Source organism: Rhinolophus hipposideros (genome assembly GCF_964194185.1).
Source record: "Rhinolophus hipposideros genome assembly, chromosome: 23".
Lineage (NCBI taxonomy): Eukaryota > Metazoa > Chordata > Mammalia > Chiroptera > Rhinolophidae > Rhinolophus > Rhinolophus hipposideros.
The window spans coordinates 18,399,771-18,421,725 of NC_138069.1; positions in this window are offsets into that span (position 1 = coordinate 18,399,771).

Here is a 21,955-nt window from a genome sequence, read left to right on the forward strand (position 1 = left end):
TTGAAACACAGCCATGCTTGTTCATTTATGATTGCCTTTGGCTGCTTTTGTACTACAATGGTAGAGTTATGTAGTTATAACAGAGAGTTTATGGCCAGTAAAGATAAAGTCTGTAAAGGGCTATGTGGCCATTTAAAGAAAAGGTTTATCAACTCTTGCTTTAGACTATGCATTCTTAATGGGTTTTGGGATGTTGCAGTTCATTTATAAAAAGCTCTCTACCATGTTAGCCTCACTTTCTCAAAAGAAACAAGATATGATTACTAAAACAGGAAGTTTTAAGAAATAAAAATTTACCTTGAAATAGGGATCAGACTTGCCTGTATCCGGTAAGCAAGTAAATTACCTAACCAAAGACTGCTTCATTGCAGCAAGAAGTTATCTCACATTGCAAGAGGTCTGTAAGCAAGTTTCATTATTTTAGTAGTATGACAATGATATGAAATTGTCATCAAGGATCCAGGTACTTGCCATCTTTCTGCTGTCCGCAGGATGTGGGAGAGCTCACTCTTTTTTATTTTATTTTATTTTGCTTTATTTATTTTTTCAATTAAATTTTTTTTGGTGACAATGGTTCGTAAAATTACATAGGTTTCAAGTGTACAATTCGGTATTACATCATCTATATATCACATCGTATGTTCACCACCCAGAATCAGCTCTCCTTCCATCACCATGTATTTGATCCCCTTTACCCTCTTCTACTATCTCCCCTCCCCCTTTACCCTCTGGTAACCACTGAAATATTGTCTGTGTTTATGAGTTTTTGTTTCTTTATCTGTCTTGTTCCTTTGTTGTTTTCAGTTTTATATCCCACGTATCAGTGAAGTTATATGGTTCTTGACCTTTTCTGTTAGACTTATGTCACTTAGCATAATAATCTTGAGATCCACCTATGTTGTCGCAAATGGCACTATTTCATCTTTTCTTATGGCAGAGTGGTATTCTATTGTGTACATATACCATATCTTCTTTATTCAATCATCTATTGAAGGACACTTTGGTTGTTTCCATGTCTTGGCCACCATGAATTATGCTGCAATGAACATCGGAGCACATATATCCTTACGGATAAATGTTTTCAGATTTTGGGGGTATACAAGATCTGACAATTAAGTTCGTGAACTTGTTGCAATGATGATGCTACCTTTTTTTGATATCAGAGGGATTATTCATTATGAATTTGTACCAACTGAACAAACAGTTAACAAAGTTTACTATTTGGAAGTGCTGAAAAGGCTGCATGAAAAAATTAGACCACCTGAACTTTTCGCCAACAATTCATGGCTCATGACAATGCACCAGCTCACACGGCACTGTCTGTCGAGGAGTTTTTAGCCAATAAGCAAATCACTGTATTGGAACACCCTCCCTACTCACCTGATCTGGCCCCCAATGACTTCTTTCTCTACCTGAAGATAAAGGAAATATTGAAAGGAAGATATTTTGATAACATTCAGGACATCAAGTGTAATACGATGACAGCTCTGATGGCCATTCCAGAAAAAGGGTTCCAAAATTGCTTTGAAGAATGGACTAGACACTGGCATCAGTGTATAGCTTCCCAAGGGAAGTACTTCAAAGGTGAATGTAGTGATATTCAGCAATAAGGTATGTAGCACTTTTTCTAGGCTGAGTTTGTGAACTTAATTGTCTGACCTCATATACACAGGAGAGGGATTTCTGAGTCATATGGTAATTCTATTTTTAATATTTTGAGGAACGTCCACACTGCCTTCCATAGCCGCTGCACCAATCTGCATTTCCACCAGCAGTGTATGAGAGTTCCTTTTTCTCCACAGCTGGGAGAGCTCACTCTCTTATGGTAGCAAGATGGCTGCAGTGGTTCCTCGAGTTAATGTAGACAAGATGTGAGGTATCTAGCAACTGCAAAGGTTGGCTATTTCCTCCCACATGCCTTTCTATTAGGGAAGAAAAAAAAAGCCTTTGTGGCCCACAGTTGCTACCTGCTTATATCTCCTTGCTAGATTAGCTTGTTTACACCAATGTCTGTAAGGATATTAAACTTACTATGGTTGACTTAGGCTGACACTCACCACCTGGGAATTGCACACATACATGGCGAATGAATGCCCCAAAAAAGTCAGGCTTCTGCCAGCAAGAAAGGCAAGTAGGAAAGGCCGAGAGCTGGGCAGCCAACGTAACTGCCACAATCTTGGTAAAACAATGCTATGTCTGTCCCGAGATATTCAGAGAATAAATATGAAAGGTGGAAATGAGCTGAGAAACAAACTGTGCAATCCTCCCATTGGGATGTGGTTTGGTGGTGGTGGAACATGGTTGATTGCATAGTTCTTTTTTGATTTAATGCAAATTTCATCTATTGCTTCCATAACAGGTTGAATAATTCATTCCCACATGTGGATAAGTTGCTCTCAAGGCAACATCTACAATATATCTCGCCTCTGTGGTGAGTCATTTTTTTGGACAGCTGTCTCCTGAGCTCGAAGAAACCACAATTGTTTGAATATGGATTTGATTCAATTGAGGTTTGCAAGTAGGGACCTGATACCATATGGGGCTCACCTCGGGTTCTCAAACAGGTTCTTCCCAAACATCTCTCTAGTTATTTGCATTCATTACCTCTCCAGCTGGCTGGAAACCACAGCCTCCTTTAATCGCCTGCTTCAGGGTTTATTTTTTTGTTTTGGAAGGAAGTCCCCTCCTGGGAAAAGGTACATTTGCTTCTCTGGTCTATTCTCCACATATTCAGAGCGCCTAGTACCTGGCCCTGGTTCTCAGGAGACTGAATTAGTTGCTGTGTTAACGGCATTGTCTGGGATGTCTGTGAAGTTATTGTAGAGAGAAATGTTAAAGGAGCTGAAACCCAGAAAAGATTAGGCAGCAAGAACTGTCTTGAGGACTGAGTCTTGCTTGTATTAGATGAATTTATACAATACCTGAGTCTTTGTTTTGTTTTATTTTATTTTGTTTTTAATAGAAGCTATTAGAGCAACAGGGAAGTGACTGAAGTCCTGTGATATTTGTAGAGGACTGGCCAAGGCTGAATCATTTCACCTTTGAGACTTAAGTTACTCAGATTGAATTGACTTTTGCAAAGCACAAGTTCTAGATTCAATCTCCCAAGAGACTAACTATCTGACTTCCAGTCTGTGGAGAAAGATTATTCTTTTAGACCTTGGCAGTCATCACTCAGCCCCTCTTTTGTTCTTTATTCACTCATTTATTTTCTAAGGAGAACACCTTTTATGAGTGAGGCACTATGTTTGGCACTGAGAAGAAACAAGTAAGACATTTATTAAGCACTTGCTATGAGCCAGGTGATGAAGGCAGGGTCCCTGCTCTCAACGATCTCCCTGTTTAGTGGGGGAAAACTGGCAGCTCAACATGTCACTATAACACAGTGAGATGACTTTAAAGGGCATAGGCAGTATTGACTCACAGTGAGGAGCATGAACTTGAGTGCCCGATTTTGGATTCAAACTGTGTGACTTTGAGTGAGTTACTGAGTGAATACCAGCCTCACCTTCCTTATTTGTAAAATGGGGCTACAACTAGGGTGTCATCACAGAGTTACGGTAAACGTGAAAGGAGAGCATGCCTCTGAGGTTGTGAACATAACATTTGGCAGGGGGCGAGTGTTCAGTAACTGTCAGCTACGTCACGTGCTACAATGGGGGCAGCACTGCGAGGTAGCATGGCGAGGTACACAGAAGCGGCATGGAAACCGAACTATCGTCTAATGTCCTGGGAGCTTGGGCAGGTTACTCACCCTTCCTGTGCCTCAGGTTTCTGCTCTGTAAAATGGAGATAATACCTAATTCAAAGAATGGTCGTAAGACTTTAGTGATGTGATACACGTAAAGCTCTTGGCATGATGACCCAACAGATGTCAGGTATGTTACTATAACTGTTGGCACTGCGGAAACAACCCAGGCAACCACCCACAGCACCAAACACAGTTTTCAGAGAGGGCAATACTTGAAAACGTGTGTCATTTGTCACCGGGGAAGGGGTCAAAGCCATCAGCCTCCATGGCTGTGAAAACAACTCTGCACCTGTTTTCTGCATCACAGATCAGTGGCATCTTGTTTGTGTAGTTTGAACAGAACATTAAATTATGGAAAATTTGAGAGTCATCGCCTTTGTATTTTTCATGGGATAGTACAGGGTGTGACATACCCAGACTCATCTTTCTCCCTCCTCAATGGCCAAACTTTCCTGGAAGTTTTCATTTCAAGTTACAGAAAACACCTTCAAAAGCACTGAGGTGAGACCCCCTCCTTTACACTGACCACTAATGCCCCCTTTCCACCCTTCCAAAGCTCTGCTCATCCCCAAAACTCTAATTTTAGCCTGTGGACAGCTCTGCGCACTGGCAGCAATTCTAGGAAACGAGTGTGAACAAAGGAAATGACTGATGAGCAGGATGACATGAGACACCTATAGGTGCTTTTGTGCTCTCCAAACCCTCCTGACTTGGCAGGCAACGATGTCACCCAGAGGTGACATCAAAAAGAATGATGTCACCCAGAGGGAGACATAGGTCGTTTCTGACTTTGCTCCCCCTCACTACTTTTCCTTACCGTAGTTTTTGGTTATAAGTGTTCTTTTATAAATCGTGTCACCATTTTTTTTTCTACTAGAGGATAACTCGACCTCTACTCTCAATTCAAGTACTTCAGTAGAGTTGGCCCCACTGCAGATGGTTTACTAGGCATATACATCTGGCCCAGGTCTAAGCACACCAGAGACTTCCCTTCTGCTAGTTCTGGTGTTTGGTTTAGGGAGGGGCACTGACGCAGTTTAGGCCAATAGCCGACCAACTGAGACTCCTGGTTGTCTCATTCAGGTTGTACTTTATCCTGGAGGGACAGAAGCCTGCAGCTTCCAGGGGGCATCAGGGCATACCTGAGAGTGCAACTGCAACAGATCTCATGGAAGGCAACAGAGAGAAAAGAAAAACAGGGCTTAGGGGGATTATTCAAGTCCCCGAAACCTCCCAAATTCTGGACTTTTCATTGACGTGAGTCAGTAAGTTCACCATTTTGCTTAAGCTGGTTTTGCGTTTAGTTTTCTGTCTCTTGCCACCAGCAGAATGCATGTTTCAGACCTGCAGAAACTGGCGAGAGTCACCTCGTTGGGCCACCAATAGGTTATACTGCTTGCCTGACGAAACCTTGCAGAATAGAGCAGGAAAATGTCCCAAACCACTTTGGCAGCTCAAAGGGAGAGTACAAAAGAAGCACTAGCAAATACTCTGCTACTAATTAGAAACCCAGACCTGAGGCCTGTCAGTGACAGGCTTTTGTGTCCCTATTTCTATCCCCATAAATCGGAGCATACACATGGCAGCCTTCCCTGGGTGTGATCCATGGAGTAAGGCAACCCTGGGTGTGATCCATGGAGTAAGGCACGGGTGTAGGCTCAGGCTGGACACCGTCCATGCAAACTAGCGTGTGAATAAGACTTTGGACTCAGAGAGCAAACTGTTTCAGGAACCATATGCTGAGTTCCTTTGAAAACTGAAACATTTCCCTAATTTTTATTCTCAAGGCCACACTGGACTATTCCCTATGGGCTTTTCTGAAAATGAGAAAACACTGGTTTTAGGCTTGTTTCTAGGATTAGTATCAGGTTTTACTCTGTAATTTTCCCAAATGGTCTTAACCTCAGATTGTTACTCAACTTTTAAGGGTCTTCTTCTGGGAGTTGAAGAGCGCTAGCAAAGAAAACCACAGCAGCCACCTACTGAACCGTTACTCTGCACCAAGCGTGTTCCACACGTTATATGCCTGGTCCTTAGAACAAGGGTAGCTGTGATTATTGTCACCATTATGCAGATGAGAAAACTCAGCCCACAGATTTGACTCAAAGCCCTTCAATGCTACTTTACTGCTTGATACGTACCGTGTTTCCCCGAAAATAAGACCTCACTGAAAAATCAGCCCTAGCATGATGTTTCAGGAGGACATCCCCTGAACATAAGCCCTAAAGCGTCTTTTGGATCAAAAATTACTATAAGACCCGATCTTATTTTCAGGGAAACAAGGTATGTAGCTTTGTATAAGACAAATGAAAATGATCACCATGTATAGTAAACACAAGATGTACAGAAAACTAAATGCTCTACCCTGAGAAAATGCACACTCTAGGGGCATGCCAAGACTCATTGACTCAAGACTCAATTAGAAAAGTTATAGAATAGTCCATTTTTTAAAACCCAAATGGTTAAGGGCTATAGAAAATTAGAAAAGAACTTTCATGATGGGGTAGCTATGGATATGCTATGGAAGACACTAGGGGTTTTGTATATTTGGGTCATTTTGGATTTTTTAAATTTTATTTCTCCAATCATTGAGAGCTATTTATTTTGATTTCTGCCTCGCTTTTTAGGAGATTGTAGCACTTCATACAACAAACAAACAAGTAAATAAACAATGCTGTTTGGCCCTCTGAGATACTCACACACCACTGTGAACTCATGGATCCTAAATGCTGCTGATGAAGAGGCAAAAAGAGACAAAAGGCCAAGCAGATAATGGGCTCAAGATTCCAGGTTCTATTTTTCTTCCTGTCTTTAAGTGTGAAGATCTCTGGAATATACTTAATCAGTCAGTGTAGAATTAATAAGAGTGGTTCATGTACTTTGAATATTGTGCTTGGGACAGAAAATATTAAAACAACTTGGTTTAATGATTATAAATTACTTCAAATGGGCTACAACCTGCTAAGTCTGTCTGACTGGCAGCACCAGCCCTGCCAGTTATCCCTTTGCTTTTCACTTGACGAATGATAGCAAAATGATTTTTTTCACAGATTTCAATCCCCAAATGATATTCTTAACACAAAAAAAGGTCAACAGGCTCCAAAAAACTAAAGGCAATGAGGGTGGGATAAAGCTGAAAAAAGAAGCAAAACAGAGTGGGCAAAGTTAGGCAGTGAATGGCTTAATCTCCTTCCATGTGAGGGAAGCCATAGATTTACTGGAAAGCAGATGGCTGAGCCCTGAGCTGGGAGCAAACTTGCATGTCCTCTGTAACTCAGCATGCACATCTTTTAAATGGGCCCTGAGAAGTGCTAGCACACTACCTGCCGTGTTCCCATCCTTCTACCTGTTGGGGAGCAGCTTTGCTTCCAGCAGAAACTAAAAGTCTGGGATAAGCTTACGTTGTGGTCCCAAATGTGGAATATAGTTCGAGAGTGTGTATTGCATGGTCTCTTGGGATACCTCTGTGGCTAATGGGTATTGGTTTTGTATATGCAAGAGCCTATTTCCAGTAGGTGTGAGGACTTGATTATATATGCATAGTGCTGTTTAGCAATTTTTCCATGTGTCTGTGATAATCTTTTAAAGACAGCACTTGAAGAAACAATTTTCTGGTTAACATTTTCTCCCTTGAGACTGAGCTCTTAAGAATCTCTGACCTGGTGTGGCTAAGTTTTCATGCTATAACCTTAAACTGAACACTAGAAGAATATCATCAACATCTTCTCTTTGGTACATTCCCCTAACTAGTGATTTCTTAGATTTGGTGAATAAGTAGGTGACACTGGACAAATAATTTTACTGATAAGTTCAGCTTCATTCAAATGACAAGGGGGATTGTGAGGGAGGGAATAAATGCCAACACATCATGTCACATTTTGGATAAATTGAAATTCCCTGAAGATAGGAAACAGAGTTGTGTATATTGGGGATTGGTACACTCTGACCCATGGGCCAAGTGTATTTATTTATTTATTTTTGGATGGCCTGCAAGCTAAGAATTGTTTCACATTTTTAATGGGTATATTTTATATAGGTATATGATTCCCACATAATATTCTTGATTTTTACCTCTTGGCCTGCAAAGCCTAAAATTCTTCTGATTTTACCCTTGAGAAAAAGTTTGTCAAGACCCTGGTTTAAATCATCATTTTAACTTCAAAGCCTAGCACAGTGCCTGACAAGCATTAGGTTGAACTGAATATTTGTTGCATTGAATTATTCAGAATTCGGAATTCAAAGTGTTGACCATGGGTCAATGCCATGGGTCAATGCCATGAGCCCCAACTTGTCCAGTGACCAACGTGGGCCAAGGATCCACAGAGTTTTCTAGTGGTTTCTGGGCAAGACCTTTCGGATGGAATCATTGCGCATGAATGATAGGCCCAGAACTTCTACAGATGAAGCCAACAAGAGGGGCATGGGGCTGAGAGGATCACAGGGAAATGAGGGTCCTTGGCCAAAGCAACCCTACTTCTGCTCCTCCTGTCAAAGGAGCTCATAGGTCTCCATTAAATAATAACTATTTATGACTTGCTTCTTATGTGGCAGGCATTGGGTAATTGTTTTATGGACTTTATTCTCATTTCATCTTTGAAACAACTTGGAAAGAAAGTATACTTCCATTTATATATAAGAAAACTGAGGCTCAAAGACTATTTTTTTTTTTAAAAAGCTTATAGCTAATAAATAGCAAAGCTACAATCCACATTCTGGTTCTGCCTCAGAGTCGATTTTCTAATCTTAATCACTATTCTATACTACAGGTTTCAGCTACATACAACGAGATTATATGCACCATTATGTAATATGCTCAGAAGGAAGGAAAAGCTTTTTTTGGACAATTTATTTGCATTTACAAAAGTTGGAAGAAATGTAGACATCTTTCTCAGTGTTTTGAGTTATGAACCTACAGTATAAAAATTATTTTCGTATCACATAATCTACACAAAATCTTTGGTTTTAGTTTTTTTAAACAAAGATAAACAATATTTTTCATTGGGAGCATCTCGCTCCCTGGCACATGTCATCAGTTTGGCTCAAATAAACTTTTATAACAATTGAAATATATATATTTTCATTCATAAGTTCAGGTACAGTCACACAGCTCTTAAGGTGTTACGCTTCTTTATGCTTTTTGGTACACTGCAAAAAGTTTTATTACCATATTAAATTACTTGGACACACATGCTTTCCAAAGGATAAAAAGCAATGCTATTTTAAGACATTTTATTAAGAATAGTTGTCGCTTTTAAAACTCCATTTTTGTACATTATATTGAATAGTAAAGTCACTTTATTTTCTTGGGCTCACACAAATATGAAGTGTCACATAGTCAATTCCTGGGACACTCTTTGGTACTTTCATTGTGAATAAGCTCTTTCAACCCACGAGGGTGGCATTGGGTAATTTACTGCTGCAGGAGACACCACGTGGCATTCTAGGGGTAAAAAGGAGGGTTTTCTCCCTGGGAGAATCTATCTGAGCCAACTTATCTTGTAAACTAGTGGAGAGGATGAAAAAAAAAAAAAATGGCTGTGACAGCAGAGTGACTGCTCAATGACATCCAACACCAAACGCTTTGATTTTCCACAGACCAAACTCAGGCAGGACCGCTAGATCAGAAGTCTGCTAACCAGAGACAGAATTTGTCTTTTGTTTTTGCCTTTGAATGAATCTCACATAGATGAATGGTACTAAAATGTCATCTGGCATCTCTCTGGCAGGCTCCAGGGAGAGTTGGTGGTTTTTACCCAGTTTTCAGAGCACAATGCTACCCGTCCTAGAACTGTTCTACGTTAGGCTAAATTTTGCCAAACATTAAATAAGCACCATTTAGAATACATTAACCTTAAGAGCTGACCAAATCAGGCAACAGCATTTATTTGTTGCTCACGATGTTCAGTCCTAGGGGAGGGGAGTATGAAAAGTCATAATTCAAAGAGAACACATGGGTTGTAGGTATGGAACAATTCACAAGCAAAATGTCAACCATCAGATTTTAGAGCCCACAGAGAATTTGGAAAATTATTTCCCAAATTATTTTCTGGGGAACATGAGCTCTGGGTGATATGACTAAGTGCTCTGGGGTCAAATGAGGTTAAAAAGTGCTATGTTAACACGTTTCTCCACGCGGGAACTCAGGGAGCCTTTAACATGCCAATACACATGGCAAATCTCCAAGTATGGACCCAAAACTAGCACCATTGCCTGACTATTTGGATCAGATTTGGGAAATAGTGCCTAGAAATTATTAGTAGATTTTCATCACTTTACAAGGGAAGAAAGTCGGGTAAATTGACTTCTCTAAGATCACATAGCTAATTATGTAGAGCCAGGAGTACGATTTAGCTCTTCTTGTATTGCATCTAGTGTTTTCGAACTGAGGCTGCTAAACAATCCTGATTTCATAAAATACGTGTTTTTGAGTCATCTTACTGAACTTACTGGTTGTATTACCATGTAATGATAGGTTAGGAGAGGGAAAGAAGAACAAGGGTTTAGGGGATATCAGCTCTGGCCTTGAATCTCCTTTTGCTACCTGGGACTAGTTTGTGTGCTTATTTATTTCTCTTTGGGCCTCAGTTTCTGCACCTGTCAAATGGGAATAATAGCACCTGTCTGTTTGAATTGTTGAAGCTTCTAATGTAAGACAAGTGGTGGCCAGACTCTCTAGAATCCTATGAGCTCTGGCTAGGAAGCAAATCTCATGCCAAAGGCGAGTGAGGAGTCACGGTCAGGGTTATGAGTTTACCCAGATTGGAAGCTCTCTGATGAAAAGGATTTGCTCTCTTTTCTCATAGTCCCTCCTCCAACACATTATACTCAATAAATGTTTAATCAACAGTAAACGACAACACACCACAAAACGTGAATAGAAACAAAACTAATAACAGTTTCACCATGCTGCACATGCAAAACTGCATGCAGAGTACCAGAGGAGATGCCATCAATGGTTTTTGCATATTACGAAAAAATACGTTGTTTTTGAACAATAAGACTTCTCTCTTTCAAGTTCTATTTGGTATTAGAAATTGAAACATAAGCATGTTGAAAAATAATTTGGGTGCTTAACTGGCTGGGCCCAGGAGGCTAATTTAAGGTACTTAATAATAGTTAAAACTAATTCCATTTTCTTAAGATGGATTGCTTTTCCAGTGCCCTGGCAGGTTACCCATTTTATAGACTTTTAAGTCAGAAGTATCAACTTCCCCAGGACTGGATATAGAGTTGCTTCGTTACCTCATCTGAAGGATGGGAAAAATAAATTTATGTGTCAGGAGTTTTGTAGGGTCATTAACTCCACTCTGCCCTTACAAATAAATATGCCAGCTTTAATTTTTCATGCAAGTGGTTCACCTGCATCCAAAACTTCATGTAGTCCTTCTTGGGAGACAAATGTCATAAATCAGAACAAGTGTGGCCCTGTGTAACCCCGTAGAGCTGGGTTCTCCAGCTCAGAGTACTTGGAAGCGCAGATACAGAAAAAAGGTAAAGAAGAGGGACTTTTATTTACTTTTGTTTGCCTTCAACATGATTTCCACAAGCAGTCATAACCATTTACAGCTAGCAACGGTAATGTCTCTACAACCGTTCTGAAGCTTCCAAAATACTCTTACAAATAAAAATAAATGATGCAATAAGTACAATAAGCCTTTGGGGAAACTAACCATAAAGGACACTGAAGTGCACACAAACATATGCAGCTCTCCCCTGCCAAGAGCACATTCCTTTTGAAGACTAACTGAGAATCTTACACTTCAACAACCCAACTGTTACCCATAGGCCTTCGCGCTGCAAGAGGCTTTGTTGTTAAACCACAATCTTTCATTGTTTCTTCAAGACATCCTGAAATATTCTCAACATCTGTAAGATGTACCACATTAAGCATAACAAAGGAAAAATAAACACGCTCTCACAAACAACATTATTAAAAATAAGTGTACTATACCGTGGTTCTCCTAGTTCTAATTAAAGGGGGAATCCAGGGACAGGAAATGGATTTTGTTATGTTTTAAAGTTTCAACGATTTGATTTAACTAGTATATTTGTGCAGTTTTGTTAATGCTCTACATAAAGTTATGCTGAATAGCCAAACACTGAAATATTAAGGAAACTGCCATGGAACACTTTTATATAGAGAAGGTAAACATAAAAGGGACTCAATTTCCATCCTTTGGGAAACTAAATGCTAGAAGTGATGACATTGGGAAGGTATATCTTTCAGATTAACAAATCCAAACAAGACAAAAACACTTTTGTTAAGGAGGAGATTGGGGTACTTGATAACTGAGAGTATATCCGGTTTTTTAAAAAACTTGACTGCTTTCTTAGGGTTGTAGGTGCTTGCACAAAACTAAATTGATGCTAGCTCAGGTTAGCCACTAATACTGTTCATAAATTAAATTTATACTGGCCCCGTAGACCTCAGACCTTTGCGTCCTCTTAGCCACTGGCAGACAGCCTCCAAGGTAGCCCCCATGACTCTGCTCCGTAGGTTTATGCCAGGGTGGAATCCCTTCCCATTGACTGTGACTTACTTCTAACTGATAAAATATGGCTAAGGATACAGAATGTAAGTGATTTTAATACTTATGATTGTAATGACTGTCTTGCAAGGAGACACTCTCCCTTGCTGGCTTTGCAACAGCAAGTTGCTCTGTGTTGTGAGCTGCCTGTGGAGAGGACCACGTGACAAGGAACTGAGAGAAACCCTCAGTCGACAGCCTCCACGGAACTGAATTCTGCCAACAACCACGTGAGCTTGGAAGTGAATCCTTCCTCAGATAAATGTCTGATGAGAACCCGGCTCTGGTCAATTCCTTGATTTCAGCCTTGCGGAGGACCTAGTTAAGCCTTGGGCCTTTTCTAATGCTGGCCCATGGGTGTCTGTGGGAAGCCGCTCTGTCTCACAGACGCACAACCCAGACTGGCAGGGAAGTTAATGCCTGTAGATCCATCACTAAACAACGGGCAATGGAGGATATGGGTTCATGCGTCTCCCTTTCCTCCTTCAGAAATGCATTCCATAAGACTCCTCAGGACGGAGGATGGAATTGAGCCCCAGAAGTCCACAACAGGTGCCAACTTGACAATGCTTCCTTGCATTGGCCTTCCCTCTTTTCTTTTGTTTCAACCTTCCCATCCCTGAGCCACACAAACCACGAGATGGTAAACATATATTGTTTTAACCTGTGAAGTTTGTGGTATACTGCTATACAGTATAACTAATATACGACTCTTGACTAATTCTAGATATTATATGACCCATAGCTCTGGGAGAAAGAGTGAACCGGTATCAGCATATTGGGCAGCCAACAGTAAGCCAGGGAGAAAGCAGACTGGTCCATACAACATTCATCAGTGCTGTATGGCACCAGTGACCTGCCCATCCACCACTTCAAGCCCTGCTCTGTCCTTTGATTACCAGCAATAATCAGTCAAACTAATTGAAATTCCTCCAAACAAAAGTATATTCTTGTGTGATGTCACATAATTCTGAAAATGTAAGTTTTAGTCAAAAATCACAATGAAAAATTTCTGACCCGACACATATTAATTTAAAAAAGAAAAACAGCAGAAGCCATCTGGGCAGAGAGAACTCTACTTATTGTTGTCTTTGTATTTATCGGTATTAAATTAAACAGTTTATCTTGTGCCATCTAATATGCATTTCGGATGATGCAGAGTCACCTTCCACAATTAGGGCATGGAACCCAGAACTGGCTGAGCTTCCTGTTTATAGAGCACTTTCTCCCATAGAATTCCAAGTACATAATCCCACTGATATCTGACGACTTCCAACATCTCTCGTTAGGTAATCCTACTCAGGGAAAGTGAAGCAGTGGGAGATTGACAGGCAGAAGGCCTCATGGAGTGGCCTGACTCTTGTCGACTCTTCAAGGTATACTGGTGGGAGGAAGGCAGCATCAGAGCCTAGTTAGTCTTCTTCCCTTTGTCCAGTTAACTAGACTGGAACAGATGCTTAAATAGCAAAAACATATGAGTGTGGGTGTTTAAATGAGGTGATAAGACACAAGAAAAAGAGCAATTGCAAGTTGCAGATCTTGGCTACAGAAGCTGGTGAGAACCAGCACGAGATGAAGTTCCAAAAAGCCCTATTCACTGTTCACTCATTAATTATTGGTCCATTCAAATACATGGGTCCCCTGGAATTTGCCGGGAATCAGGACTTGCTATTGGGGATCGATGCTATATAAGAAGGACAAGGCCCCTGTTTGAAAAGGGTCTGGTGGTAGACACACGAGCATATACAAAGATCCAGAGGAACGCGGTGTTCTGTGGAACAAAGACAAAGGCCAGCGGCACAGAGACAGGTGGGAAAGAGACAGCAGGCAGAACTTGGGAGCCCAGGCAGGGGTGTTAGAGAAAGTGCAATCTGTGAGCTTTCTCTTCTGTATCTCCCACTGCCATTCTATTGCTTGAACCCTTATATTTCCCCCCTGCCAAGTGACCCTGAGTTCTTTGCCTTAGCCCTCTGAAGAGGCCCAGCCTGCCTTGGCATTCTCTGGACCTTTTCTACCCCCTTAAAGCACAGTGGGGGTCAGAAAGCATTATAACAGGGTGCTGGCATCATCATTTCAATTCCACCACTTGAAGTCCAATGACCTTGGTTTGGTGTCCCAGGCTTTTTAACAGTACCTCATAAGGTTGTTGAGAAGATTTAATGAGATACTGGCCATAGTGTATTTAGCTTCTTGCCTGGAACCTAGTATGTGCTCAGTAAACGACAGTCACTATTATTATTTTCTGCTCCTGGAGTTTTAGTCATTCATCTGCTGATGCTGACAAATAATATGCAACAATGTGTTAAAGGAATACTTTACATATGCTCTTGGGAGGAGAATTTTAAAATAAGGGGCAGTGCCTAAACTCATAGAAGCGATTCTCATGCTGGGAACGTAAAATGGTAGGGCGGGCCAGCGGGAGAGATAGGTCCAATGTTTGGTTGTGTACTGTGGACCAAGTCACATGCTAAGTGCTTTGCATGTCTTGTCTAATTTAATCTCTACAACAAATCTGTGAGGAGAGCACCCACTACTTCCTTTCTACAGGTGAGAAAACTGAGGTTTGGTAGATTAACTTGTGGGCCAAGTCACATGGCTGTCACAGTCAGTAGGGATTTTTCCACTTCTCAAATGAGCTTTCTGGGGTTAGAGATCCCCTTGAATTACTCTCATGGATCTGCGTTAGGGTTCCCCAATGGGGCAATCAAAGCAGCTCACGTGACTCAAGTTGGAAGTTTCTTTTTTGTTTTTGGAGGTAAGTAACCCAGTCCCAGTCTCTCCTTGAAATATTACACAGTTTACAGTATTTTTTGGTGTGTCTGTCATGTTACCTGCTCTCCAGCGTTCCTGTCCTCTGCTTTTTTACTACCCTGGCCTGACGGCCCTCCAAGCTCCTCCTCAAGGCTGTCACGAGGGCCGAGAAATGTTTGCCTGGCCAACACTTAAGAACTTAAGCAGATTTGAAATTAACAAACAGAATTTGAAAAATGTTATCCATGGCTCCAAAACAAAAACAAAGCTAAACTTAAAAAGAAAAAAAAATAAAAAAAGGAAAGAAAAGCCTGGTTTTCCCCATGCTCATTTCACCTGGGAAAGGATGTAAGAAGGTGAACAAACAAAGCCACTTCGTCTTGACTTGGGGCACAGAAGAGCAAAACTAACAAAAAGGAATAGAGGACTGAGGCGTCCCCATATGTAATGGACTCAGACGTGGCGCTGGTAGAAAGATGAGGGGGCATATTTTAGTACCCCAATGAACTGGTGGGCACAAAATAATGATTCCAGGTCAATTGACAAACCTGAAAGTAATTGAAGACTTCAGAGGCGAACAAAAAGATGATTTTCCTGACTCTCCCAAACCAGCCAGTAAATTCTGAGGAAAAAGAAGACAGACAGCTGAGACTCAGGGAGAAGACAGAGACAAAAAGAGAGGAAGGGGAAGAGGGGGAAAGAAAATATGAATTACAAAGATGCTTATTCAGTCAACAAGTATTTGGAAGCAGGAGAGTTCCAGTGTGAGATACACAGGCTCCACTGCTTGCTAGCAGTGGGGTCCCAGCCTTAGATTATCCTCCTTATTCTGTAAAATGGGGATAATATGAGGATATTAATAGTATCTACTACTTAGGGGAGTCGGATAAAGCCCTTGGTGTACTATCTGACATACAGTAAGAGCCCCATAGCTGTTACCGCCATCACTTGTATTATTTTTTACTTATATATCATTTGCAAGGCAATTCGGGTGGTGGCATTATGGTGACAGAGACAGGAACTCAGCTCTGATCTTATAATCTAGAGGAGGAGTTAAGAGGAATGCATAAATTCTGTCTTTGATTGCGGTTTTAAGTACCATAAAAGTATTACAGTAAGTATTTAAAAAAATATTAGAGGATTCAATAAAATAGCTCAGATAACAAAGTGCCAAAGAGATACTCACAGGCGCTGTTGTTTTGAAAAAAAACAACAGACAGATAGCAATACCGGTCCTTGAACACTCAGATGAGGTATTACCTTCCTGGGCAAGGCGAACAGAGACAGGGCAGAAAGTGGCAGAAAGGAGTTCACAAGCACAACTCCCCACTTTCTGGTCATCTTCCTACGTGATCCAGATTTGTACACATTTGCTTGTTTTTGTTTCTGTGGCTAATTTCGGGAGGAGATAATTAAGTGCATGGATTTAGAATGACAAAAGTTGTCTGTTTTGTGTCTCTAATATTAGGTTCCTAAGCAACAACAAGCTGCTCTGGTCAGATATGTCTTCGCAGTATATTGAATTCCTCCGAATAATTGCTTAAACAATTTACAAATGCTATTCAAATTATGTAAGAGGCTGATCCTCTTCTATGCCTAAAATTCTAGGCTTTTAACGACAGTAGCAGCAACCTAAACCTTGACGAGGAATCAGAAGGTTGTTGTGAAGGTTAACACCCAAATCTGCCATAGGAGCTCTTGCTGAAAGCACCTGGTAGGCTCAGCAGTCAATATAAATCACGAGAGCTTTGTCCTCATGCCCTCCCAGTGCACCTGGAGTGCAGCCCTAAGAGAAATACTATCACTCTCTTTTTCCAGTGTTCCAGGGGATGTGAACATCTGTTGTTGATACACATGGAACCTCGGCTTTCCCATCCCTTCTAACACTGTTGGTGTGATCAGAACATTTTAATACTGAAGAAAAGGACAGCCCCTCCAGGCAGAAGAAAGATATGTCTGACACAACTAAAACCAAAACTCAGTTGTCAGTGGTGGTCTCTTTAAAATGCCCCTGGGCAGTCCTGGTTATAGTTGGACACCTTTGTTGCCTTTTTCTGCACGCTGTTAGCTGCTAGGTGTTAATGAAGGGTTAAGCTAAAAACAAAACTAAAGAACTGTATCGGTTTTCTCATTGTATGAACAGATTGCATCTCTTTGTGTTTCCTTAAAAATCTCTGAAGGTGAAATAGTGTCCCTTTCCTAATCTATCTGGGCGACTTCACATCTGTGTTGGAGAACTCCTTTCTACAGACAAATTAACATTGCCTTTCAGTGGCTTGCAGAGCCTTCTGGCTCAGCATCTCAGGCTGGGAACCACCTAGACCCACGTCTGATCCCTGACTCAACACCTATTTACTAGGCAAGAAGCTTCACTTCTCAAGTCTCAGCTCCTTACCTGTAAGCAGGGAGGGATAACCCTGCCTGCCTCCAAGCATTCTTTGGAGGGTTCTAGGAGATCATGATATAAAGTCTTTCTTTCATTGCCTGACACAGATGTCCTCGATAAATGGCTGCAATTGTTTTACTATTAGAAAAGAGACTTGAACAAACAAAATGCCTAAGCGGATCTGTAAAGTAATTGGAAAATTTGGTTAAGGCAGTGAACATTTATTTCTGCAGTTTAGAATGTGATAATTGGACAAATGTTTCATCCTTGTTGAGTGCTCAGTAGATGTTTGCATAATGTGTTATTAGAAATGCCTCTCTTATAAAGGGGAACTAAAAACACACCAGGTTCAGAATATCACTTGTATTTGAAGGAATTCCTTTCTCCAAAAGTTGCAATTTGAAAAGACAAGTTACTCTGACCAATGGACTCTTCATGGGACAGACAGCAAAGTCATGGTTTCTGGCTGCCTGTGCCATCTCAGATAATCCCCCTGAGTCCTCTTGACCTCTGCTTCTTTGTTTCTCTCTGTCCTGCAAAACGATATTGGAGGTAATTCCTCAGACTGACTCTGGAGTCAGATAGAACTAGATTCAAATTCTAGCTTCATAACATATTAGCTGCGAGACCAATGATTTTGAGCACCACTCTATGCTTCTGAGGGTTGGGAATTAATGGGGTACCTTCCTGATAGGGTTGCTGGGAGGATTAAATGAGAACGTGTAGGAAATGACCTGGGCCTGGTAGGAGCTCAGAAAATGGCAGCTGGTAAGATGATGAAAATCATTCTAAACTTTTTGCTCTCGGGCCTCAAAAAACTTTAGTTTATGTGCATTTTATTAATAGGTATTTAACATGTGAGAAATTAAATGAGAACTTTAAAGATGTTTGTGTATTAATTTAAAAATTACTACAAACACTTTCTATGTCAACATAACATTTTTAATAAAAAATAACTATTTTCTAAAACCAAGGAAAACAGAAGAATGTCATTGCTTTACATTAAAAAAAAAGTTTCTTCAATGTCTGTCTTGATAGAAAAGAAGGGAAATCTCATATCTGCTTCTGCTACAATCTGTTGCAATGTCACAATCTGTTGCAATGTCACACATCACGTACCTTCCAGAAAACTCCACTTTATATTCAAAAGAGAATGAGAATGGGAAAAAAATCCCCACAAATACTAAATATTATAAAAGTAGTTTTGACCTCATGAACTCCCTGAAAGGATCTCAGGGCCCCCCACACTTTGAAAACAACAGATTTAGAGCAACTGTCTTTCATACTCTCAAACTCTCAACTGTAGAAGATGATCCGTGTGCTAATGTAGAAAAAGAGTGAGGCCAGCGCATAAGAGAATGAGAGAAATATCAAGACCAAGAATATAGTAAGTCTGAGGACAACTGGAGAATTTACTTTGGAAATATGGTTGCACTCAAGTGTGGGGAGGGAAGATAGCAGGAGCCCAAATATATGTACAGAAGCAGACAAGTAGGAATTATATTTTCAAAACAAATTGGACCAATTTCTGTGATGTTGGTTATCCAGACATCACAGATCACTGCTTCTCTGTCTCCTTCCTTCTCAACCCCATCTTCTCTGCCTTCCCCACCCTAAACAGCAAGAAAATGCCCAGTTGTTCCCTAGATTATTGGATGATACAGTTATACTCCATCAGGGCATGGTGACTCAAACCCATAAAAAAACTCATGGGTTTTTCAGGCATACAGACCTAGTTTCAAATCCTGGATTTTCCAGTTAGCAGCTATGCAGTCTTGGAAAAGTTACTTAAATTTGCTGAATCTCAGAATCCTAATGTAGATAATGGGGATTGTGTTGTAATGGATTAAAAATGGCCACATTCTCTGCAATTCCTCCCATCAAAAAGGGAACTCTATTTAACTCTATTTCCCTATGACTTGAATTGGGTTGACCCCTTTGTCTTGAGCTCTAAAGATGGTAGAGGTGGCAATGCATGACTCTTGAACATGGTTTCAAGAGGCCCTGTAGCTTGCACTCTTGCTCCTGCAGAACCCTGAGGCTTCTCCATGCTGTGATGAAAGATCATGATCACGTGGACGGAGAGGCCCAGCCATCTCTGCTGAGGCCCCAGACATCTTACCCTATCCAGCCTCAGCCCAGCAGCCACATGGAGAGCCCTAGTGAGAAGAGCAGACCCAGCACCCAGTCAGCTCACATAATTATGGGACGTGATCATTTTGTTTAAGGCCCCTAAGTAGGTGGATAGTTTCTCGGGTATTCAGTTTGTCCTGATTTGCCCCGGACTTGCCCACTTTAAACACTGAAAGTCCTTGTCGTGCAGGGCGTCTGGCGGGGTCTCAGCTCCCGCTCCCCACATAAGAACTCAGGACACGGTGAGGCCAAAAAGGAACACCCACGGAGCCATAAGGAGGGGAGTCATATCACTATATTCTCACCGGCGGCATCCGCCTCTCTGCAATCCGCTCTTGCTAGCCACCATTCTTTTTTGCTAGCGTAGCCACAGCAGTTATATGAGTGGCCAATGGCTCACTGGTTACAGCTGACGACCAACTAGCCACAGCTGCTGGCCATCCGATCACAGTTGATGGCCATTTACTACCCGAGCCAGCACCTTTATATGTGAGGCCAAGAGCCTGGAAACTGTTTTTTGGGGCTCTGTCCCCACAGTCCTACATCCCAGAAACACTTCAGTCCAAGTTAATCATCACATTTGCAGCACTGCCACAAACAACTAACATAGGGGTAAAAATGTGCAACCCAGTGTTTCTGAGAGAATTAAGTGAAAAGATAGCTAACGGTAGCTAAAGGCAAAATATAGGACCCATACCATGAAAGATATTTTTTTCTTGTTTTCATTTTACAAAATAACTTTATAACAAGTTATTTTGTGAGAACTTTGTCTCTAATAAAATACAGATTTCCACAGCTAATAAAAATCTGATCTGTTATCTTTGTCTGTAACTGAGCTTCTCATTCAGGGACTCTAAATTGCTTTAAATATACGAGATAGTGTTCGGGGCTGGAAGAATGCTACATTTCAAGCTAAGTCCAAAGGTAGCAGGCCCCTGGGAAATTATGAACCAAAAAGAGAAAGAAAACATTGAACTTAACTAAAATAAAACCGGCTGTGAGTTCTCAAAACAGTATTACTGTTGAATATGGAAAACACTTAGTATTATGTCATCCTGGGTGGGTCTAGAATAGGACTATTTTTTTTTTTTTGACAATATTTTTCCCCAGGGGCATATCTATTGAAAACACAATCTGAGAAGATGACCTACAGGTAGAGTCAATACAATGTGCACACAAAAGGGCAGAATCCTAGGGAACTACCGGGTACGAGAGTTGAAATTTTCAAAACTGTATTTTAGAGCTGTTCCTTAGGAAGAAAAATGGGAGGGGAGATCAGAAAGCCTGCAAAAATCTGAACTTCATTAAATAATGGTGCAATCTTTTCCTCATGTCATAATTATTTGACCTAAAAATGTATTTTAAATGACCAAGAGGTAACACATCTCTTATCCTAACTGAAATTGCCTGTTATCCACACAATATAAATAATTTCTCCACCCTAGTGGCCCAAAGAACTTCATGCAACCAAGAAAATAACTATCCCATGCATCGTGAAAGAATTCTGACTCTGCAAAAAACACATGTGAAATTATTCAGCAGACTGAACAACAAAAAATGTCAGCCTTAGAGAATTTAATTAAGAAGGTATTTCCTCCTGCAGACTTCCGACAACCAGCATGCAGAAAATGGGGGCAGACACATCTGTATCTCACGTGTCTTCCTCGTACACAGGGACATATCAGGACAAATAAGAAAAGCATTGCTCTTGCTCTGCAAACAAGCAAATGCCTGATTCTCGAATGAAATCAAACTAGGATTCAATCAGCCAAGTATTAACTGCCAATGCTCCTTGGAGAGAACAAGCAAATATACAAAGGATATAGGTTTTAACTTTTAAAACATGGAAGGTAAGCAGGACTTTACATTTTTCACAGTCTGTAAAATCAATAGACCACTCTCCCTGTGACATGTATTTGCATATTTGAGGCTATACATGGATGGATGGGTAGATATATGGATATCAGCATCTACGTCCCTATTTCCTGTACTCATATTGCTCTCTCCGTCTATCCATCCATCCATCTGTCCATCCATTGGACATGGTCACCTCTAACTTCACCAGATGCTGAAAAGCATAGCTCCATCACTTTGGAATACTAGATTATTTATCCCAAAGTTTAACAAAGTTTTCATTGTGTTAGCAATCAGAAAGCCCCTACAACTGCAATTGGGGACTGAGTTAAACGTTAAAGAAAGTGGGTCTAACAGACAATAGTTTAGTGGTTACCAGAGGGTCAGGGGGGCGGGGGGAGGGAGATGAGGGTAAGGGGGATCGAATATATGGTGATGAAAAAGAACTGACACTGGGTGGAGAACACACAATGGGATCTATAGATGACGTAATACAGAATTGTACACCTGAAATCTATGTAATTTCACTAACAATTGTCACCCCAATAAATT